Below are 25572 nucleotides of genomic sequence, written 5' to 3'. Positions count from 1 at the left end.
CTTGGCAGGATGACAAAAACAAACTCCAGAAATCCAGCAAAGCTGCTGGGGGACTCACTAGGTTAGGAAATGCAGCCTAAACAGAGAATTCTCCCTAACACTTGCCCCCCCAGACTAAGGGACAGGAGGATTTAATCCACTCCTGGATGAATCTCATACCTCTAGTCGATGACATACATCCTAGAGAGACCATCAGCATTTTGGTGGTGACACCCTGACCTGTGCTCAATGGTGAAATCAAACCCTTGCAGGCAGATTGACCATCTCAGTAGTTTTGGGTTTTCCCCTTTCATTTGCATTAACCATCTCAAGGGTTGGTGGTCAGTCTGAATGACAAAAGTAGAACCATACAAGTATGGCCTAAACTTCTTCAGAGGCCACACGATAGTAAAGCACCCTCTTTCGATTGTTGCCCACCTTGTCTCAGGATCCTTCAGCTCGCGGCTGATGAAGCAAACGGGGTGCTCCCTACCTTTCCCATCCAGTTAACTGAGTACTGCACCTATTCCTACATTTGAAGCATCTGTCTGCACAATGAAAGTTTGGTGGTAATCAGGAGCTCTGAGTACTGGGGCTTGGCAAAGAGCCTTTTTCATGTTTTCAAAGGCCTGATTGCACTCCTCATTCCACCTAAACTTCTTAGGGAATTTTGGAGAGGAGATGACATTCAGAGGAGAATCTATGGTCCCATAGTTCTCAATGAAATTCCTGTAATACCCAGTGAGACCTAAGAACGCTCTCACCTGGGTCTGAGTAGTAGGTGTTGTCCAATTTTGCACAGCTTCAATCTTACTGAGCAAAGGCCTTATTTCTCCACCTCCTACCTCATGTCCAAGATAGACTACCTTACTCTGTCCAATTTGGCATTTACTCGCCTTTATGGTCAGATTGGCTCGTCCAAGAGCCTGCAAAACATCTCTTAGGTGGTCTACATGTTCTTCTCAGGAATTGCTGAACACTGCTATGTCATCCAAGTATGCCATGCAGAAGTCCTCCATCCCATTCAGAACCTGGTTTACCATCGGTTGAAATGTAGCAGGTGCATTTTTCAATCCAAAAGGCGTTACCTTAAACTGGTATAAGCCAACTGGGGTAGAAAATGCACTTTTCTCCTTGGCGTGGTCTGTCAGGGCTATTTGCCAATAGCCTGACGTCAAGTCAAATGTGCTGAGGAACTTGGCTGAACCAAGTCTATCCACCAACTCATCTGTTCTTGGCAAGGGTGGGCATCAGTCTTGGTGACTGCATTAATAGCTCTATAGTCCACACAGAATCTAAGTTCTTTAGATCCTGCCTTTGGTACTAACACAACTGGGCTAGACCATGGACTAGTAGAGGGCTCTATTACCCAGAGATCAAGCATCTTGCTGACCTCACCTTTGATGTGGGTTATTACATTTTCTGACATTCGTATCCTCTGCTTTTGACTGGCAGACAGTCACCAGTGAGTATGTCATGCTGGCCCCAAGAGGTCAAGCCTGGTGAAAGTGAGAACAGAGAGGCAAACTGATTCAACATAGATTTGCACTCTTCTTGTTGCTCAGGTGTCATATTTGAAGAGAGATTTACTCCTTCAATCTTTTTGTCTAAAGGAAAGCCTCTGAGGAGATCAGGAAGAGCTTCACTCTCTTCTTCTTCCTCTGATGATGCTAGAAGCAGTGCTCCTACATCAGGTCTTGAGACATACGCTTTGAGTCTGTTGGTGTGGAAGACTGTTGGAGGCTCCTTGGTATTGCCCAAGTCCACCAGATAGTTGACCTCTCCAAGTTTACTCACAACTCTGAAGGGTCCCATCCATTTGTCTTGCAAGGCCCTCTGGGATCAGAACGAGAACTAGTTGGTCTTGAGTGAACTCAACCATGTTAGCCTTTTGATCATGCCAGTGCTTGACCAATGCTTGTCCAGCTTTCAAGTTATCACTTGCTTCTGCCATCATGTGTGACATTCTCCTCCGGAGACCTATCACATAGTCAGTCACTCTGACTGGCTTGGGGGAAGGAGCACTCTCCAACCCCTCCTTAATCAGGGCCAATGGACCTCTGACGGGATGACCATAGAGAAGCTCAAAGGAAGAATAACCTACTCCCTCTTGAGGGGCTTCTCTATAAGCAAAGAGAAGGCATGGCAGTAGAGGATCCCACTTTCGTTTAAGGGGGTCCTCTAAAGCACCTATCATGCTCTTCATGGTTCGGTTGAACCTTTCAACCAACCCATTGGTTTGTTGGTGGTAAGCTGTTGAGAACGTGTAAGTAACTCCACAGATTTTCCACATGGCTTTCATGTAGTGGGAAATAAAGTTTGACCCCCTGTCAGAGATTACTTCCTTAGGAAACCCAACCCCGGTAAAAATACCAAGGAGGGCCTCAGCCACAGCCGGAGCTGTAACAGTCCTCATAGGAATGGCTTCAGGATACCTAGTAGCATGGTCTACTACAACAAGTATAAACCTGTTGCCTGAGGAGGTTGGAGGATCAAGGGGACCATCAATGTCAATCCCTACTCTCTCAAATGGGACTCCCACAACTGAGAGAGGAACTAAAGGTGCCACATTCTTGGAGCCAACCCTACCAGAGGTCTGGCAGGTGTGGCAGCTCCTGCAGTGTTTTTCTACTTCGGCCCCCATCTTTGGCCAATAAAAGTAGAGAGAGAGCCTTTCCTTAGTCTTCTTGAAACTCAAGTGACCAGCCAAAGGAATCTCGTGGGCTAACTGCAAGAACTGTTGTCTGTTCTCCTGGGGTACTACAAGTCGTTTGTAGTCTCCAGGTTCAGACCCGGTCGGTTCACTGTAGAAGAGGCCATCTTCCCAGTGCAACCTGTATTTCCCAGGCTCATGCCCTTCAGCCTGAGCTTCTGACTGGTGGCGAAGACCTTCCAGAGTTGGACATTCTCTGTCCCTTACTGAAGTCTGCCCTGTTGGGTCCACCTTCTGCCAGTAAAGACTGCAGCTTAGTATGGTCAACAGGATCCAGATCTCCAATGAGTTCCTGGCCTTCCATTAGCTCTTCCTCAGAGTCTAATTCTACCACACAGGGTTGTACCACCCTCTCAGCCTCAGCTGGAGGGGGAGTTACTGGTGTAACTTTGGACAACCGAGGGGAAGTCCTTGTTGGCTGCACTGAAGTGCTGGCTGCTGTTTTCTGTTTAGAAGTTTTAGGTTTCCCTTTCGCTTCTGATTTCTTTGAGACAGCAGCTGACAAATCCAGTGGAGCAGGAGTGATATCCTTCTTCATCATCTCCTCGGGAGCACCTCTCATGGTTCTCTCCCTTGCAGGTCTGGTTAGCTCCTGTAACCGTTTACTAGGAGGTCTGGGGGTATGAGACACAACTCCAAGAGTTTTTAAATCGTTACCCAACAGAACTCGTCCTGGTACCTCACTTTGTATGCTGACAGGTATCTTCACAGTCATGTCATTACACTGGATGAGAACTGGTAATTGGGGAAGCATCTGCACAGGCCCTCCAGCTAACTTGGTGAGGCATTTGGGTGCCTTAGCAACATCCTCAGCCTGAAAAAAAGATGTATCCACCACAGTTATGCTGGGCCCAGTGTCCCTAATGGCAAGAGTCTCCTGACCATTCACCTGGACACTGTCCTTATAATACTCTTTAGTATTATCTGGGATAGAATTATAGACATCTAAATTCTGTTGTTCGCACAAACCCAGAGACCCTAAAGAAACACTGGCTGAGACTCCAATGGGTTCATCAGCCAGCAGTAGAAAGTTTCCACTTGCCATTTGGACTTCCTCCTCTGGAGCGAAGTCTAAGGAGACAAGCTGGACCCCTGAAGGTTTACCCTTGCATCTGGGATCTCCTTTCACATGGTCAGTAGAGCCACAAACAAAGCATTTACCAAATGCTTTCTGGAATGGTGGCTTGTTCTGGCCTCCCTCTGGTTTGGCACCAGAAGGTACACTATTCTGCTGTGGTTTTCCTTGTGGCTTACCCTTATGGTTTAGTTTGGGGCCCTCTTTGGAATTTGAGTTATTAGAATTCTCTTTTGAGTGTTTTTTAGGCTGTTTTCCCTCCTCCCCCAACTCCATTACCGCATCAGTTGCAACAGGGGGGAACCTAGAGAACAACCAGGTAAGTAACTCATTACCTGTGATGTTCTGGAGCCCATGATTATACTCAAACAAACTCAGCCAATCCAACACATCCAACTTTGGTTCATACATACCAATTAATTCCTTAGGCATCCGGGGTCTTTTGGGGCTGGAACTTCTAGAGGAGCCAGAGACAGAAGCGGTTTCAACAGAGAACATTTTCATTTCTAACTCATGCTTGAGCTCCATTTCTCTGAGCCTAAGAATTTGTTGCATTTCTTGGTGTTTCTGTTCGGTTTGAGCAGTAATCCTTCTGAATTCCAAGTCTATTTTCATATTTTCTAGTTCAAGGACTTGAGGACTTAGTCTGGGGTCCCAACATGTTATAGGCCCAGTAGGTATAGCTGGTAAGGTAGACAGAGAGGTATGTGAGACAGTTTCATTAGCCTCTCCTTCCTCTTCAGCCTCTTCATCACTATCATCAGAACTTTGATTTAGATCAACACCATTACTGTTATCTACATTTGCTGGAGAAGTTGGTTCCTCTGAACCAGTACCCAGACTTTGGTTTTCCAGCAATTTTGCTATCAGTTCTATTTTCTTGCCTCTTACAGAAATATTCTCTTGTCTACAGAGAGCTCTCAAACCCTCAGTCTTTTCACCTGACAAGGACTCTTGACTGTAAACTTCCATAGTAGACATGTATTTTGAAAGTTGCTTTTTAGTGCTAAGCTTTGTGGATAGTTATCCTAAAGTGTTGAAAAGCACTCTAAACTGTATACTCGATACAAATCCCACCGCTGTACACCAGTGTTAGGCAGAAACCTGTGCAGTTCCCACTGGGACCACTGCAAAAAGTTTAAGACTACAGGAGTTTAGCAGTAAACCCAATTGGTAGCAGTCTGTACCACCCAGATTTACCTGGTAGCTGTGGCTGAGCAGTCAGACTTCTCTCAAGACGAGTTAGGCAGTATTTAGATATACAAAATAGGGCAATTTACACAGTAGAACAAGCAGACACTGAACATAGCTCGGGTGTAAAGATATATAATTATTTATTTAAAAACACATCTATGAAAAACACACTGGCACTAATATGGCAAACAACTTCAATCACAGTTACTATAAGTATATATCAATCCCATAACAATATTTCGACAAGTCTAGGTTCAACGGCACCACTTATTTGCAGACAGAGGTGAGTGCTTTAACCTAGATGGCACTCTAGTATTCGTTAGAAAGGGAGAAAAAAAGGCAGGGTTTGAAACCAACTCAGTACCAACATTTTTACAAAGCAAATGCAAGGCAAGCAAGGCAGGGTCTACTGTAGATCACAAAGTTCAGAGGCCAGGCCCACTCGGAAAGAGGCAAGGCGGTATGTCCCAAAAATACCACAGTGGAAATGCACTTCAAGTCTTTGTAGCAAAAGGTCACAGAAAGGTTGGACCAGTTTTAGAACAAAAGTTAAGAAGGTCTGGAGGCGACTCAGTGGAAAGGTAAGGATTTAAGACACCTCACGCTAACTGTTTCAAGGGAAGCCAGGCAGACACAGTACCTTGAAAGTGGAGAGACAGCTCCGGCGGGGGCAGTTGTTCCTGGTGGTGGATGTAAGTCGGGACTTTGCCAGAAGAAGAGATGCTCTCGTCGTAGAGGAAAGTTGAAGATCGTTGCACCACCAGGGAAGAGACCAGCCGTGGAGTGCTCCGTCACAAGGCACCGCCTTTTGGTCGCGGTACAGTAGTTAGTGGCTATCCGGTTGCTGGGGTGCTCAGCACGGGCAATTCGACCACTAGACGTCCTGGAAGCGAAGAAAAAGCAAGGGACTGGTTGTTCCCACCAGTCAAGGGAAGAAGACGCTCCAGCAGGGAGATCTCCTCTGTCATTGGGAAGTGGTGAGTCGGTTCAGCAGGGCTCCACCGGTGGTGTCGTCGTTGCAGGTCGGCTCAGCTTTACCCTCATCAGATTCTTAGGTCCTGTGGCGACTTTTGAAGTTCCAGTCCCAAAAGCCCTGCTTTTATGCAGAAAACCCCCATTCATTCAGCCTAGCTATCAATCAAACATGCTAAGTGGTGAGCGGGGCGGCTCACCACTTGGGCCAATCACACCAGAGTGCGACTTGAGTTGGCAAGGAAACTCAGTCCAGGGTGCCTTAACCCCCTCCCACACCCACTGTGGTACCCAGACAGAATGGCACCACTCTGGAGGGCTTCTGTGCAGAAGCCTGCCAAAAGTGGAACAAAGGGCTCAACCTTTGGTTTGGAGTTACAGAGCCGAACACATACGCCATTTTAAAAACCGAGTTCTGGCAGAAAATACCAACCGGTGAATTTATTTAAAACAAATAACCCAGCGGTATGTTAGAGACTAATGTGAAAACGTATTAGCCTCGAACAATGGGAAAATCCCATAGGAATATATTCGCGGTCGAATATAAAAAGTAGTATCCACTGCCACCAGCCAAAACTCGACGAGGGGGAACGGGACAGTGCCCCCTCGAACAACAGACCCAGGGGTAATCGAATTACCCCTACCAGTACGTCCACAATAGGATGGTTTGTACTAGTTCTGTTAGTAAATTTAGGTCTAGTAAAGCCAATGGTGACTTTACATACTCTGGGAGACAGTAGTCAGTCCCAGGGTATGGAGTCTATGGTGGGGGTCACCTAGGACACCCCAGTGTTACGGCACAGAGGGTCCTGTGTAACACACATAGCAAAACGCATTAGACCCTATGGAGTAAAAGACCCCATAGGCCATAGAACACATTAACATTCAAAGAAATACCACAAATCTTGTCCAAGAGTGGGAGGAAAAGAGTCTCACTCTTGGCAGGATGAAAAAAACAAACTCCAGAAATCTAGCAAAGCTGCTGGGGGACTCACTAGGTTAGGAAATTCAGCCTAAACAGAGAAGTCTCCCTAACAATAGAGGAAAAGGAAAATGGTCCTATATTAGGCTGGACTTTTCTAGCAATGTACCTAGTGTGCTGGTCTAAACAATTCTAAAGCATGTTTTAGTATGGTAAACGTACCTGGGTATATATATATCTCCCTTGTGCCTGCGACTGGTACAACAAGCTGGATCACAAAAGCAGAGGGCCAGACACTACGTCATCCTGCATAGAGAAATGCATTCAAAGTTTGTCAGCCCAATCCAGCGAGTGTATGGTGCTGGATGCAGAGTCAACGCCATCTCGCCCTGTGAGCATGTTCCCAGGGCAACCGTGGTTGCTAGGCGGAATCCGACATTCACAGTAGAGAGAGAGGCTAGGGGTGCACCGTGGGTGTGTGCAAGTAACAGCCAAAAGGAAGACACCCCACCTGGACATTTGACAGCTGACTGTTGTGGCGCTGACTGCCTGAGTCGCTGCGTGATTGGCCGGTCCAGTGCAGGACTGGTAAATCCCTAATCCGCGGTGCAGAAAGAAAAGAAGGGGAGAATGTTCATAATGGCAAGGAGGGAGATCCTGTACCCCACAACAGTGAAACAAATCACCTGCCATCCTACTATCCCGGGTATGGCATTTCTGCTCGCAAACTTAATTCCATTAGTGTGGGTGTCTCTCATTCCCAAAGGGGCCGATATGCACTCACTTCCATGTTATCAAAGAAACAAACTGGGGAGTGGAAGGGGAGGGGGGCTATGAAGGAAGGGGGAAGGAGGGAGGGAAATGGGATGGGCACAAGGGGCCTGAGCTGGATATATACACTCAAATAGACAGGACATAAAGAAAACTCTGTCCATGTATATTCATAAAAACACATGGGCTGTGTTACAAGTCCGCCCTCTGTATTGGGCCAGTTTTTCCCCCACCGCGGATAGGCTTTTCTTGCTCTTAAATGAACATATATGCAGGTCCCCAGTGGGGGAACCAAATGGATGAATGTTTATGGTGGCTTGTTGGTCACAACCAATGAAAGAGGGGGAAGGTAGAAGGAGAAAAGAGGAAGAATCCTGTGCATAAATCGTGCCCAGAGGCGTGTTCTGTCAGTGGGGAGTAGGGTAGACATCACATGGCTGTGAATCAAGTCAAGAAGGCAAGCGAGGTAAGAATTGTTCATTCAGGCCCTGGTCACATGAGTCCAACCTAAGGATCCATCTGCTTTCCAAGTCTAACAATCAACCTAATACATTAGGGCCACCACAGACCCGTTCTAGGACATACCATTTGAGGTCATCAGGGGTATGGCGGAGCTGAACATAGTGCTGCACATGGGGGGAAGATAGGTTTTTACATCAGATATGTTGTCGATGTTCAGATATCTGAATCCTCACACTCTGCTTGTTAGCCCCACATACCGTAGCCCATATGGACATTCCACACAGTATACAACCTGAATGGTCTTACAGTTGGATAAGTCACGCAGTGTCCACATCATCTGGCCTATTTTAAACTGCTGAATTTTGCAGGTAAACTTGCAGATGGAGCACGAAGCACATGGATAGTGTCCCATTGTGGTTCGAAGATTTCAAAGACTCGTCCGCATGTTTTTTCTAGTGAAGGATGAGTGGACCAAGTGTTCTTTCAGGTTACGGGGTCTTTTAAATGCAAAGCGTGGTTCTTGTTGATCTGGTAGTTTGAGTTTCACTATGGGCCAATACTTGCAATTGATTTTCTTAATATCAAATGCATGTTGGCCATGTGGCATGTTGGAAGACTTTTTTTTTAAATTATTATTATTATTATCACCACGCAAGTGATCGGTTCATCCTGATTCTGAGACGGTGCTGTTTTAGGAATCAGAAGAGAATCACGGTCTGTGAACCTCAACTGCTTCTTTGACTGGGATAGCAGCTTTTTCGGATATCCTCTCAGTTGCAATCTTTTGCTGAGGAGTGTCACATTTTGGTAAAAGTCCTCCAAATGGGTACAGTTCCTCCACAACCGGAGAAACTGTCCATATGGCAGGTTGTCCTTAATATGTTTAGGATGGTTGCTGGTAAAGTGCAACAATGTGTTGCGAACCAATGGTTTGCGGTACAAATTACAAAATAGCTTGCCTTCACAGAGGCTGATTTCGAGGTCCAGGAAGTGTACATCTGAGTTACTAAATTCCATAGTGAACTGAATATCACTATTACATGTATTAAGCCAGGTGAAAAAGGCTTTCATTGATTCTTTAGATCCTTTCCAAATGCAATTGACATTATCAATATAGCGTCACCATTGCTTAATGTTGCCCAGCTATGAATTTAACTGGCTGTAAACAAACTGTTTCTGAAATCTTGCCATATAAAGAATGGCCAGACTGGGGGCAAAGTTTGCACCCACTGCTGTGCCCTTTTTTGTAAGTAGAATTGGTAATTGAATGTAAAAAAGTTCTTTGACAGTGCCATGGTCATTCATTCAATAATGAAAGATGGCGGGACCTGAGATTGTAGATTGGTTTCCGTCAGATATTCATATGCACAGTCAATAGCAGCTGGTTGGGTGATATTAATGTTCAGGGATGTGATGTCTAGAGTTATCAGAAATTGTGTATTGGAATTGAAGTCAAGTCCCTCAAAAATCTGTATACTATGCACAGTGTCTCGAATGTATGTTTCAGTCATAATGCTGATAGGCTTCAGGAAATGATCTATAAACTAACATATCGGTTCAAGTAGGGATCCACACCATGAGACTATTGGTCTGCCTGGGGGGTTGGAGACATTTTTTTGTGAATTTTGGGTAAGGCATATATGCACAGAGTGTGTCCTTCAGATGTGGTAAGAAGTAGGGATTCTTTTTCCGTAATCTAGTCCCGCTCCAGTGCAAATGCCACCATCTCTGAAATTTCCAATTGGATTTCAGGTGAGGGATCTTTCTTGAGGGATTGATAGCTGTTCATATCGTCTAAAAGTTGAACAGCCATGTTAGAATATTGATCAGTGTTCATGATAACAATCCCTCCCCCCTTATTGGCAGGTTTTATAATGATGGCTTGGTTTCCTGCAAGTTCCTTTGAAGCTAATCTTTCTGATTTAGTAAGATTTTGATGTCTCCTGGGTTGTTTCTTTTTACTCAATGCCTTAAAATCCTGCAAAACACATTGTTCAAATGTTAGTAGATCACCTCAGACTTGGTTGTCCATTGGGCTAAAAGAGGATTTTGTGTGGAGTCCTGAATCTATTCTGACTGTATTGCCATCATGATCTTGAAAGAAGGATCGAAGTCTCACGGTTCGTAAAAACCACCATATCTCGAGTTCCAAATTGTACCATTCTGGATTGGTTGTGGGAACACACGTTAAGCCTTTCGAGAGAATGGAGGTTTGTGTTGTGGTTAAGTTTATGTTTGCTAGGCTGAAAATTGGTAGATCAGTACCCATTGCACAATTTATCTCCTCCATTGGCATTGTACACATCCAAGCCATCTCCTCACTTCTCAAAAAACAGAATTTGAATACACTCCATAAAAACAGGCCTTTTCACCTTGAAACCAATACAACAACTTCAGAAATGTTGTGCATTGGTTAAATAATTTCACAGTTGGGAATCTGCAGCCTATTGCAACATTAATCAATGTTGGATGAAAAGCAGTTAGTTAATATATAGAGACAACATGGGGGACCCGGGAAGGGGGCAAAAGGGTGATTTCCCACCAGGCTGTGTGGACTGTTGCTCCAAGTGCCACATGTGCAAAGTGCAAACAAATAAAATAATAGTAACTAAAATTTCAGCATGCCTAGAATGACCTTTGAATTTTTAAAGGCTTACTGTCTTCTGTGTAGATCTAGTACAGAAATAATCTTGGTTTCTGCAATGTTGCAGGAGCACATGGGTGTCTGCCACATGTGGGTCTCTACAGTAAGATGGAAATGAGCAAAGGTGGCAGGCCATGTACATAGTGCACATCGGCAAAGTATCCATTTAAATGACATATTATATCACCCGTTGTTTGAATGTTGGATAACACAGTGGTCTATAAACCTTCTTTAACAAGCATCTTTTTTGCAACACATACTGATGTGTATTGTTATCATCAGCGCATGCTGGAGATGCAAGTCATGGTTGAATTACCTAGCGCATGAGACTCGACCTTGAACCCGGCCCCACCAAACCACCCCTGTTATCAACTGCCCCTACCATGCACCCTAGTTCAGTTTCCACTATACCCCCATCATTTTACTAATGGCCAGGGCTCATGACTTGCAGCCTTTGCCAGTCTTCAAAATCATTCTACATGCCCCAATAAGTAAATCGGAGTAGACATTTTTCCTTGCCGAGGGCCAGGACCACTGCCCAGGCACCAACATTATATTACTATTTTTTGTACTCAAATTTGACACTTTCGAAAAAGTAGAACACAAGACAGATTTGCAAAAGCATGCTTTCATGTCCTTGCTGATTCCTCTCGCACAGGTTTGCTGCAATCAAATCCAGCATTTCAGACTGTAGCCACAAGGAGATTTTCTTTCCCATTCCATCCTATCCCGATTTCTGAAAACATTACAACATAAAGTGGTCCTTGGTGGCCATGCCTACTTTTCCAGTCCCTCCTGCCACTGACCATGGCAACAGACTATATCTCAGTCACCAAAGATATATCACTATGTTTTGTACCTACATTATGACACTTTTCCAAAAATAAAACATGGGCATGTTTGCGTACATGACAATGTTCCTTGCACAAGTTTGCTCCAAATCCAAATGTGCATACAAAAATAGTCATATAACTTAGTCTCCACTTGACAAAATCCATTCAAACTTTTCACAAACATTTTAAGGTTTGATCTATAATAATTTTGCAAACTTGTACGGAGCTCCATCAAATGGCAGCAAATTTACAAGCCATTGAAACATTGTGGGCCCACCCTCTATTTGTTTCCCGGCTTGCCAAAGCAGCACCAGACTTTGCAGAACCATTTAGGGTTATATCTTAAATGATATTGAACATTATCATGCAGTTTCATTGAGTGGCATCAAAGTTATACCATCCAGAAACTGCTTTTCACTGACCCGATAATGCATCCTAGCAATGTCTTTGAACATCTGAGATTTTCATTGATTTCAAAGAAGAAAAAATGCCAAATTTGTGGCTTTTTATGGCCATATCCAGGCCCATCCCCATCGCCGCTCAACTCCCCAGAAATTGTTAAATTAGTTTGACAAGTGTAATGTTGTGTTTTTTCATATATTTTTACCGGAATGTTGGTGGACTACGGACCCAGTTCGCGGGTCCAACATGGCATCCATTAAAAAAGTTTGATGCACCTCATGTTATTATTTACCTATCAGTGGCTGCATATGATGTCCGTGAACATTATGCGGCTCTCTTATTGATCCAGAGGCATCCACGGACACCAAATCAGGAAGTGAGTTCATGCACCAGATGCAAATATCACTATTATTTCTGACCTATATTTGCTCATTTAACAAAAGAAACTACTTGGTGGATTTACACCAAATTTGCAAAAGTGCACTTTTGAGACCAAGTAGTCGCTCCTCGTGCAAGTTTGATGCAAATCCGTCCAGCTGTTTGGGCTAAAGGCATGAGCAAAATATTGTTTCTATTATGTCTATGAGGATTTCAAAGGTTTTAGAACCCCTTATACCTTTGCCCCTCATGACGAAACCGCACCAAACTTTGCAAATTCATTCAGTGGTGGCCTTATTATTATTATTATTATTATTATTATTATTATTATTATTATTATTATTATGATCATCATTATTATTATTATTATTATAACATTTATAAAGCATGGACTATGGCCCAAAGGCATCTAGGAGCTGAGAGGGGAGAGCAGCTATAATACAAAAAACAAGCCTCAAAGTAAACTAAAAAGCAATGAAATAACTGAATAAGTGAGTCTTTAATGCTTTCCTGAAGGGAAAAATATTTAACCAAAGCTCTCAGAAACAGCGGAAGGGCATTACACAGGCAATGAAAAGGAGCAGCCACCCAGGTGCTTTCGATGACATTTGGGGGTTTTGAGGAGGACATGCATTTCAGAACAGAGACTGCATACTGGACAGTACCTTTTCAGTTTCCTGGTCAAATAGATAGGGCCAATATTATGGAGGGTTTGATGGACAATACACAGAATCTTAAACTCAATCCGTGCTCCCACCGGGAGCAAGTGGAGCCATTGAAGAAGAGCGACAGAAAGAGTCAAATGAGGAGTTTTGAGCACCAAGAGGGCTGCTGAATTTTGAAGGACTTGCAGCCGCTGTATCTGGTACTTTGGTTGTCCCAAATATATCCTGTTACAATAGTCTAAAGAGCCCATTATACTGGATGTGACCAATGTAATATGGTTTACCGAAGGAAGCAACGGAAGAATTTTCCTCAGAGTTTTCATTTTTCCAAAACCTGCACTACTTATGGCAGAAATGTGGGCTTCCTGTGATCCATTGGGAAGGAGTTTCACTCCAAGGCTCTTAACCAAAGCACAAGGGGCAGGACATGGGCCGAGAGATTCAGGCCAATATTGGGAATTCCAGAGGTGGTCCCTTCCCTGGGGCCCAACCACCAGTACCTCTGTTCTGTTTCCATTTAGTTGAAACTAATCTGCAGCCATTCAGGAACCCACTTTCTCCAAGCAGTCACACAGCTTCTTGGGTGATGCAGGCTGAGAAGAATCCAGCCTAAATATCAGCTGTGTGTCATCTGCATAGGAATAAAAGAGTACTGCACACTCTGTAATGAGGTCAGCCAGCATTCAAACAAAGCAGCCTTCCAAAAAGACCAGAACTATGCCAAGAGAGAGCCGTTACACCCACTTGCTCCAGCCGAGTTAATAAAATATACGCTGTTTGGTGAGCATTCGTCAAATGGCATCAGAGATATAAGAAGCACAAACATTTTTCTTCCTATCGGTTGAGCAGCTTAATGATAACCATAACTACAGGCCCATTACGTAAGCCCCTGGAATATTATACGGCCTGTGGTAGGAAGAGCAGTTTTCGGCAGCGTATAACTTTGGTGTCGTTCGACAAATCCACACCAAAGTATATGGCCACCTTGAATTAATTTTACAAAGTTTGGTGCAATTTCGTCCAGTGGAGTACAATTATAGGGGGTCCCCAAAACTTTGGAAATCTTCATAGACATAATGGAAAACCATTTGTGCTCACATCTGCAGCCTAAACCGCTGGACAGATTTGCAGCAAATTTGTGCGAGCAGTGGTGGGTTTGCCCCAAAAGCATGCTTTTGCAAATTTGGTGGCAATCCGCCCAGCAGTTTTAAGAAAAATTACCAAATAGAAGGTTAAAACAAGTAGTGATATCAGCACCCGGTCCACTGACTGATTTCCTAATTTGGTGTCCACGTATGCCTATCGGCCAGTCAGGGAGCCTCCTGGTGTTAGTGCACATCAAACGCATATGCTCATTGGTTGTTGTAAACGTGACCTTCGTCATATACTTTAAAACTGTCACCATGTTGGATCCGTGGACGATGGCATTTGTCTGCGGACAGCGCAGTGAAATAAAACTCTGGGAAATACAGTTGGGGTTATTTTGTTGCTGAAAATGTGTCTGGGAAAGGTGGGGGAGTGGAAAAAAGTTAATTTGGAGCCAATTTTATAGGTGAAAAAAGACCATGCTGGTGCCGTCAAGTGCCCAGTCAATTGTCCGTAGCCATAGACCGAGCTGCAGACACTAACATTTGTCCACCGACACAGACATTTGTCCACGGATGCTATGGCTATTTGGGAGGGGTTCTGGATGAGTCATGTTATTTCAAGTTGTATTGTGCATATTTATGATATGATTCAATTCTATTGTTGTGTGCATGGCCTGTGGCCAAATTCTTGGGGGCATGGCCACAGGCCCTGTGTGAAGAGAAGTGGGGTTGGAAATAAGCAGCGTCCAGATGTTTGTGATAGTAGAAGTTGAAGGTGAATGCGTAGGACCGTGCTCATTCTGTTTGTTCTGTTTGTTGACATGGTAGCTATTGTTGAAGTGGGTGCACTTTGCCATTTGGTCATGAGTGGGTAACCTAACACTGATAACTTGCATCAGCTGAGTATGGAAACATACCTAAGCATTTTATATATACAGATATTGGCCATGTGAGTTTATTTGGATGCTGGAGCAATTGTCTGAATTGCAAAAAGAGCATAATATGCTATGATTTGCATTCTTCAGAAGCTGGTGAAATGGAATGCATTCAGAATTTGGATCGCAAATCTTTCATTAGGGATGTGTTCTTGTCAAACATGGTTTCAGAGAGTGCATGTATGTTTCCATGTGTATGAAATCTGGAAGATGTTATTCATAAGGATGTTTTAGGTTTCTTGTACATTAGGAATTCATGTGGAACTTCCTGTGTGTTTATGGTGAATTTTACCAATACTGCACAGTAGTCCAATTCTGGACTTATAACAGAGACCCTGTAGGTGCTGTCAGGATTATTTGTGGCATTTGTATGTAAGAAGGACAAACATTTGCAAACACAACTGGTCCAAGCCATTTACGCAAATGTTGTGAAAAATTGATGGCCACATGAAGAGAAGATTGATTGTTATGTTTGCATAGCAATTTACTCCAGTTTTGTAGCTGAATTTAAAAGGACCAGAGAGTTGTTCCTCTATATAGGAGTGCAGTTATTTTTCAACAAGACACATTTGTCTCTTTGTCTATTGATGTACGTGCATTTGTCTTTGGACTAGACAGTTTTGTGCTTGTATTATTTGATGAAGCAGCAGTTGCTACTTGTTTTTTTGGTGGTATTGCAGGGAAATCTGATATAGCTTCTCTTTGTATTCAGTGTTTTAAAGGTTTTGTTTTTCTAGGTACTGGGTACATGTCCAGAAGGGGTGGTCAGTGCATGTAGCCCATTGAATTCTAGGATGCAAAGAATGTCAGTGTTGACTTAGTTTGCATAAAAGTTAACTAGGAATAGACCATCAAGGCTATGGAGACTTGAAAGTGATACGTAAATCATACATTGTATGAAGACTGTGCAGCCAATATCAATCACTGCGTGGACTAGAGTTAGACCTTGCTACTTGAGAATAGGGACATCATTTGCAAGAGAAAGAGGAAATTGTTCTCTTTGTACATGCATGTTTTGGAAAAGGACATTTGCTATTTTTCAGCCTATTCTTTTAACTTCTGTAAGTTTGTCAAAGTGGATGTTCACAAACTGAATGTTGTTGTCATGTGGATATGTTTGGAATCCAACAAATGTACCAGTTGCTCCATTGAGTAAGCCTTGTTATAGATCAAGGTTACATTTTAGAATTACTCTACAGTTTAGACACAGAATTAATATTTGTTCTAATCCAGCTGTGTTGGAGATACATATTTCTAAGCTAGTTACTTATGATGTTGCTTTTGACACATAAGGAGTGTCATGCCATGCACTTCTAGTTTGTCTGCGCAACTGATATGCACTATGGGTTGAATTTCTTGTCAACATTGTATCATTGAATTGGCTACAGCTTGCACGTGTTTGCATTAATCACATGCATTTTAAATGTTGTTGAGTTAATTGTTCCATTACAACAAGGGCAGAAGTCTTTTGTCCATATGATATGATATGATATGATATGGCATTTATAACATGCCTATACACAAGTGTTTCAAGGCGTGGTTAGGCAAGGGAGGGTAAACAGATTGATGACAGAGACAGCAATCCTTCTAGGCCTGGTGACTTTGAGATTGCACAGTGCAGGGCAGGGGGAAGGGGAAAAGTGCAGTACATAGGATGATAGTAAGATAAAAACAATTAATAAGAATGCAGGCAGCGGGTGGCAAGTGCAAGGGTAAGTGTCAAACTCACAAGGGAATAGGGGACTCAACCCCCTCTCCCTAACCACATTAGCCGAATAGATCAACCCTCCCACCATGGTTGGCACGGGTGCCTGAATATATTATCACAGGGAACCACGTGGCAGCCAATGGAGGGAAGACGGAGTTAGGGAAAGGGGGTGGATTGACAAAGGAAAGGAGGGGGAAACATAACAAGAAAATACATAGCAATATAATACTTTGTATGTCAATGCTCCTAAAACCTGTATCTTACTCCTATTCCTGTATCCTAAACCTCATAGACCTGTAATGAACCTAGTACATACCATATCAAGCTTTTCATACTCCTAGTAATGTCCTTATGAGACACCACCCTTGCGCACAACACAACAAAATAGGGTTAGCAACTTAGACATGACATAAGACTGAACACCCTTTGAAACACTCTTGAAACATGGGGGTTTGCAGACAAGCAAAATGGCACAGACAAATGAAGGTACGAGACTCATGGCCCAGGGGGCACATTGAAGCAACAAACATGGGTTCAACCATACTAAGCACATGTCCTCTGGCTGTGTGGGGCCAATGGAAAGAACTCTGAAATCATATTTTAGCTCCACATGATACTCTTCTTACAAAACGGATATTAGCAGGTGTTAGAAGTTGGTTGTTCACAAAATAGATGGCGTGTTAAACATTAGCTGTTCAGAAAATAAATGGCGTGTTCCTTCACATGCTCTCCCTTATCGTGGCATCATAAGTAAACATATAATTCAGGCGTACACACATAAATATGCCAAAAGCGTGAGGAACTTAACTGACGGTCCGGACGCCTTACAGGACATCCGGACCCTGAAGATCAATGCCCCAACACGGAGAACGAAGCAGTTCACCGCCGCAGCCCAGTGCTGGTTTCTTTCAGTTAAATAATGCACCGTTGCGGCCCGGAATACAGCTTCCCAGTCCTCCAGCGTCCCAGCGTTCGTGCATTACCTCGCGTCCTCAGCTGCCGCCGCCCGTGCAGACAATCTGTAATTACCTGCACTGAGGCACGGGTGGCGGCGGTCTTTAAGCAAAGCAGACCACAATCAGAACCAGCTGGCGTGCCGCGCGAACGCTAAGGACTACAGACTTCCCAAAGCATGCTGGGAAATGTAGTTTTTAGCTACTTAGCACCTTTTTGGGTACAAGAAGCGCCTTCCTTTGCCCCATATCTGATTCCTGACAGTAAGTGCAGATATCAAGTGTCAAGTGCTAGTAGGGGCTGTAGAGATACAGAAAACATCCCCCAAGTGCAAGGTTTGCCGGGGGGAGTGCAGGTGTGCAACTGGTGGGGGGGCCTGGGCCTGAGATCAGAGGGTAGCCAGGTAACCAGTGCAATATCAGATTCAGCCAGGAGATTAGCAGGAGAGAGGAGGGGAGAAAGCAGAAGCAAAGAGGAAGGTATTGAGGTGCTTCTGAAACCGGAGATGGTTCTCCTCAATTTGCAGAGAGGCTGGGAGGCTTTTCCAGAAGAGGCCCCAGCAGAAGAGAGAGATCTGCCATCAACTTGCTGCTTGGAGAAGCAACCAACCCTGATGGAGTTGGAGGCGGATGAGCAAAGAGCTTGAGAAAGAAGATATTTAGGAAGAGAGTGTTGAAGGTTTTGAGGTCCTAGGCCCCAGAAGGCCTTGTGGACAATGCAGAGGGTTTTTAACTTAATCCTCACCGCCACTGGGAACCAGTGCAGAGATTTCAGTCCTGGAGAGATACAATCCCTGGGCTTGAGGCCAAGGACAAGTCTCGCAGTCATGTTTTGGATGAGTTGCAGAGGATGGAAAGTAGAGGCGGGCAGATTTAGAAAGAGGCTGTTGCAGTAGTCAAACCTAGAGAGAACCAGAGCTCAGAAGACAGTGAGCATCTGGGGGAAGGAGAGGGAAGGAAGAATGCCTCTGAGGAGGTGCAGCTGGTAATGTGAATTCTTAGAGACATCAGAGATGTGAGGAGAGAAGGAAAGTGTGGAGTTGAAGACCACCCTAAGGGTTTTAGCCTCACATGTGGGAGCAGGAAGAGGGCCAAGCGAGGTCAGCCAGAGAGTGACAGGAAAGGAGGGAGCAGGTGTGCTGATGAGGAGGATCTCAGTCTTACTGGCATTAAGGCAGAGATCATTGGCAGCACACCATTCCTGGATGGCAGACAGTCAGAGATGAGAGAAGGCGAAGATGTGGTGGAAGGGAGCCTGAAAATGAGCTCAGTATCATCTGCATAGCACTGAAACTTGGGGCAGAGAGCGGCAATGCGGTGGGCAAGAAGTGCCAGGTATTGGTTGAACAGCCAAGGAGAGAGGCTTGGCCCCTGGGGAACACCACAAGTAGAGATAGAGATGGAGGAGAGGAAGGACCCAAGTTGGACCTGGGAGGGTCAATCGGAGAGGAAGGAGGTCAGTCAAACCAGGGCCTGATCGGTGATACCAATTTTATCATACAGCTCATACATGGTGGTATGGTGGAAGGATACCTCAGGGGCAATGCATTTTTCTTGTAAGGAAGACAACACAGCGTAACACAGGTTTGAATCCCGATTTCGTGCTTAGGAACCAACCACAAGTTGGTATGAAGCGCATTATAGAAGAAGAATTATAATGAAAATAATTATATTTATAATATAATTATAGATTATTCTAGTTTTAAAGCTGGATTTTGTATCTTTATTACGCAGACCATTTCTAATTTGATTAGAAATGTTAGAATAGGTTAGACATGCACACTGACAAATGTTTTGATTTAGTTCTCTGTAGCGAAAATGGTGCATAGAGATGTACATTCCCAATGCTTCAGTGTGTATTACAGTATTGTTTGTGTCCCAATGTGTTGATAATGGGGTGCTACGTGTAGGAGGTCTCTGAAAACAATAACGTGTTTTCCTCCAAACAGTTCTTCATAGTCGTTTTGTAGAAGTTTTTTGCTTTCTGAGAATAATTAAATCCAGCACAAAGGTTGAAACCATGTTTACTTCATCAATCAGGAGAACTTTAATTTGTTTTAGAATTCTGTTTACTTCCGTAGTAGCTTCTGCTTCTAACTGGTAGTATTGTATTTTGTTTTGTTGTTCTACTGGCAGGAGAAGAAGTTGGTGTAAAGTTACACCTCCTATTGTGTAGGCAACTAAACCTGTGAGTTTAAAGAGCTGAAAGGTTGTTGTTTAAGTCTTGTAGAAATGTGCTGATTATTTTAATTAAAACTGTTTTCCAGAACCAGCTTCAGCATTTACATACAGGAGCAGAGGTTTATAATTTTTAGAGCTACACGTTTGAATTTCCTAAGTGACTTCTAGGTAAATTATGAGTTGTTCTTCATTTAGCTGTGATTTGAGCACTGACAAGTCTTCTTCAGATTGTTTAGAATGATACATAGTGTTTTCTTCATTATCCAACATTTGTTTGCATTGTATAAAATTGACATGTGTTATATTACTGCTTGAATTCAGCTTCAAATGAGTCATGGTCACCAATAATTATTCTTCCTTTCTTCAAGCTTTGAAAAGTTGTAGTAGGGCCATGTAATAAAGTTCTCTATGCAAATATTTAAATGATACCTTTATATGATTTATTAGGCTGGGTTTGGTAAGTTTAACAAGGCGTCCTTCACAAGTTGAGAAGGAATTTTTGACAGTTGTCTCATCTGGCATAACACTGTTTATGTAGTAGTAGTTTTTGGCTATGTTGTATAGGCACATGCTTTCCAAAGCAGTTCTTTTGTTTCGATAGTCAGTGTTAAATTAAATTGTTTTTTAAAATGTCCTGGCTGTTAGGATCATTTGTGGCTATTGTTTCTATCTCTTGGTAGGATTTTAGTCCCTTTTTTCATGATGAAGCTGGACCATGGTTTATCCAGACAATGTTTTCAGATTTCCAATGTGAGGGTGTACCTGTTGAAAGGTTGGCAGCTTCATAGCACCTATATTGCCTATGTAACAGTATTTTTCTACCAAAGCTATACAATTCTTTTGAAAGAATTTTGTCAGATGATGTGGCATCCCAAAGGTCTTTTAGCTCCGTTTTCTCAGCTTTCGTGAGATAGGCTGTGACATATCGTGCAACTGCAGTGGAATTGTCTGCAATGTTTTGTATAGCCTTTCAACGAGATCGCAATAATCTCATTGTAATCATTGATGTACTTGGATCCCTCATATCTTTTAATGTTGTATGTGTTTTAGGGGATTTTCCTTTTACACTGTTTCTAACAGAAGACGTCAAGCTATTTAGTTGTCCTTTTTGTGGAAACTGGTTTATGGAAGTAAAAGCCTCATTTGGTATAGTATCTACTCTTGTTTTTATATCAACATTGGCAGTATTTACCACACTGTTTTTGGAAAAGTAAGATTTGTGCATATAGGTCACTGTGTTTAGTTTGTGAAGGGATGTCACAGGTAATGTATTTTTTCAAAATATTGTAAACCAGTGACATCACTGTCATAGCCAAACTAGTATCTATGATATTTGAGGACCTTGTGTGACATATATACTATTTTTCATATATATACAACATTCACTGATTCACATAAGGCGCAAGCAAAACTTGCCGAGCGGTGCACAGACCCCACACACTATACTTCAATAGCAGAATGTTCTTCCACCACAGCTGTATAGGTTAGGGATACCTTATACCCTTTTCCAAGATTGCCAAATTTTTTTCCTAGCCATCGAGTCCTTCCTTGGTCTCAATTACTACATATGACCATGGCTACAACAAAATAGTTATCCATACTGATGTTAGAGGCAGCATCGCTAGTGAGATAGCTACTTGCTGTAAGAGACATTTTATATATTCATACAGCCTTTAGAGAATTACCTCCTCAAATGAGCGTTCTCAAAGTTGTAGATCTAGAGCCATATTTATTCTTGCCACTAGCGCTTGCACACGCAATACGCAAGAACTTTTATGATCATTCTATGCGATTATATACATATGACCATGGCTACAACAAAATAGTTATCCATACTGATGTTAGAGACAGCATCGCTAGTGAGATAGCTACTTGCTGTAAGAGACTTTTTATATATTCATACAGCCTTTAGAGAATTACCTCCTCTAATGAGCGTTCTCAAAGTTGTAGATCTAGAGCCATATTTAATCTTGCCACTAGCGCTAGCACACGCAATACGCAAGAACTTTTATGATCATTCTATGCGATTGCAAGCCTCAGCGATTAGCGCTGGTCCACTGTTTATTAACTGCCACTAGCGAGACTAAATTATGCGTTTACTACAGCCTAATTCCCCCTATGTAAACACAAATGGTGTCTGTGACAGGATTCCTCCATGCCTCATAGTTAATACATTCTGATTGTGAAACAGCTACACCTTTACCGTGCTAACATGTATGAAAGCCTGTTATGCAATGTAATAGTCTTGAGATTAACAACGTGCCATTGTTGGGATTTTATCATCTTTTTATAGCCACATAGACTATATTGTGCTCAGGCTACCTCTAGTTAGAGACTGTTGTGTAAGCATACCCTCTAACCGGATGCTCACCTAGTATTAAAATATATACCATGGGTTTCATTACAGTTCCGGGCGGAGCGGACAATTAAGGATGAGAGCTACCGACATTTACACAGATTTACTCACACACTGGACAGCATCCCTAGTGCGTATTATATAAGGCCACTGCTCTGTGTGTTGGCGGTTTGACTCCAATGTTCGCAAAGGTACCACAAGTTTTATTTTCTGGTTAGAACCATGTTCCAGGAATTGCCAGAAGGATACTGTCATGATGCCCGCTCCCGGGGAGCCGGTTCAAGCCCTGCGTCCCCGAAAGCGGACATCCAGTCCCCAAGGAAGGACCCAGCAACCCCATATAGGGGCCCGTTGGACAGTGTTCTGGCGCCTATGGCGCCAGGCTCATAAAAGACATCAGTCCTGGCGCCATAGGCACCAGGCTCATTATGGAAGTGCTTGGGTGCACTTACCTGATGCAGACCATGCTGCAGGATCCCAGCCTCCTTGAGGCCTGAAAGGAACTACTTTACCTGTGGGACTAATTTACCATCCGGGCGTGGCCGGGGAAGGATACATACCTGATTGGAGGAAGGATACATATCTGGAACTTCTTCCAAGGCTATTTAAACCCCACCCAAACAGCCACACGTGCTTCACATTGTTCTGCACCTAGCAGCTGGACGCTCACCGTGTCTGCTCCTGCATCCTGACTTCTGCCACGCCTGCCAGCATCCTGGATCACCTGCAAAGGAAGAGAAGAAGAGAACAGAAGAAGGAAAAGTCCTTACCTGCTAAATCCGCATCCCGGAGACATCTCGCCGACAATCCTGAAAAGGGTTCGCATTCCACTCACCTTTACAGGGTGCCTCCATGTTCAACAGCGATCATCCGGATTCGCAGTCACGCCCCAGCGCCTAGGGAGAAAAAGACCAGAACAAAAGGTGAGAGAGAGAAGGGAATAAGGAAAGCTAAATCTCCATGTTAAGACTTACCTGTTGATTCATTCCCTCTTCATTTTGGGTCCGCGCCGCATCCTGGCATTTCCAGACCCCGGCCCCCAAGGGGAAAAAAGAGACATCAGCGTTAATGAGCGAATGAAAAGACATTACCAAAAAAAGCTCATTAAAGACTTACCTGATTTCTACAAGGATTTCACCTCTCATCTCGGGTCGGTGCCTGTTCCCCGGCATTCCGTACCCCGGCCCCTATGGGGAAAAAGACACTAGCATTAGTACATTAATGCATGGACACAAGGGGAACCTCTTATCAAAAAACCTACCTGGAAGCCAAGCAAGTTTCGTTCTCACCAATCCGAAAATCCAGTGAGTTAACTGGATACCAACGCGCCCCTGCATCAGAAGCAGGATGGAGAGCTCGTCCTTCCAGACCCTAAGGTGAGACGCTACGAGGAATCACAGAAGGGTTTCGAGGAGGATGAGAGGGGAAAGTGGGAGGCTGATTTCATTACCCCGCAGACAGTTAATCCCCTATCTTCACCTACAGAAGGATACTTTTGCAAGCCAGACCAGCCAGATTTGGGGGCCCGGTCCAGTCCGTCTTCCGAACCCTGCGCATCACCTTAGAATAGGTCACAGCAGCGCGAACCAGTCCAGCGCCTCCGTGGAAGTCAGGTGAGCGTTACAGATACTCCCTGTATAGAAATATTACCGATGGTGGAGATATTTGATTGAGGGTGCACTTACCATACCCACGAGATTACCAGCTCAAGGTAATCAGGTTTAATATTCTTTTTAACCCTATGAAGTACAATAGAGAAGAACCAAGTAGTTTAGTATGTAGGCCCTCAAAATGTATTTATACATCTATTTGTCTGTATCCACAGATAAAATAGGAGATTGAGTCCAATTTAAAGACCGGCCATACCGACAGCCTCCACCACCTATCCAGTCGAGGTAATTACTTTCCCCTTGATTGGTTTAATTTGTAATATGTATAATAACCGATATAAGACATGGCACTTATAGCCCCGTTTTGTCTTTGTTCTCCTCACAGCCTGGGCTGTGACAGCAGCCACACACTGTTGTGCCAGCAAGATTGGAAAGTAAATTAAATTTTTGGAAACATTACGCTGAATGGATTTATAAAGAAGTGACAATATTTCACTGCTTCCTGATGAATGTTCACTACATAATGGGACATAACTGAAACATGTTAGCTGAATGTTGAGGATAAATAGCTCACACAGAATATGTGTTAAATGGAATAACATTAAGACAATACCTTGTCAGTTTATAACATATACTGCATATGTCTAAAATACTATTTAGACTACTAATTATAATGGTTTCAACATTTACGTTACCCCAGTGACTACCTAAGAAGTGTATTTTATGATACTTTTAAACATAAGACTCCATTCTGGATTGTTTTATTTTGTAGAATCTTTAACTATATTGGATTGAATAAATGTATATGACTGTGTGATTAATTGATTGTCTATTTGACTTCTCACAAACACAGTCTGTGAATTCTTGAACCCCAATTGCTTAATAGTATTTACCTTAACCAGTAAGGGGCAAGAGTGCTTTTTGGAGCAATCCCCAAATGTAGCAACCCGGTAGTCCCTCTACTTAACTATATAAATACACTACTTTGCCACAAATGCCTTTTAGTAACGTATGTGGATGCAATTTGTCAGTTTTGGGTTGAAGGCATATTATAGATTAAAATGGGTGTACAGTTTCTATTATGATGCTCTCATACAAGTTAAGTTGTTGAAGAACTTTTGAGGTGGGACAATTTCTAAGCTCTTAGTGACAGCTCATGATGGTATTTCATTATTGTATTGCAATATGTGGAACCAATTGAGGGGTCAGTTTTTTGTAATTAGTTTCTGTTATTAGATATAGAGCTTATTGGAACCATTGGGATCCCTCATTGTCCTCTATTTCTAGGCCATATCTACTATTTGTGTACTCTTTTTATAAAAAGGTCTGTGACAACAGACACATATGTCTTGTATTTCAGCAGATGTGATTTGAAACTTTGATATTTCATTTTTGTTTGTGATTGTAAGGATGTTGCTGTTTGTGAGATTGTTGCTAATGTTTCCTAAAGTGTTTGAATTTTCTAAGTCAACTTCAGTTAAAAAATATGTACTTTGGATGTGCACTATTTCTCAAAAGAGTTCTTTGGCGGTTCCAAGTAGGAGAATGTTATTTAATTTTTGCAGTTCTAGAGCAAGACCTTTTGCATATTACAATATATGGACATGGTTTTGTATAGTGGGATGGTGTGTTGCTAACATTTTGATGCTACGGAAGGTGCTTTTCAAGCAGTTCTTGAAATGCAGGCTTAGGAATGTCCTCGTATTCCAGTGTGGATGTGTACTGGGCAGG

Source organism: Ambystoma mexicanum, chromosome 5p (genome assembly GCF_040938575.1).
Source record: "Ambystoma mexicanum isolate Mex_15411 chromosome 5p, UKY_AmexF1_1, whole genome shotgun sequence".
Taxonomy (NCBI): Eukaryota; Metazoa; Chordata; class Amphibia; order Caudata; family Ambystomatidae; genus Ambystoma; species Ambystoma mexicanum.
Note: the sequence above shows the minus strand (reverse complement) of the source record.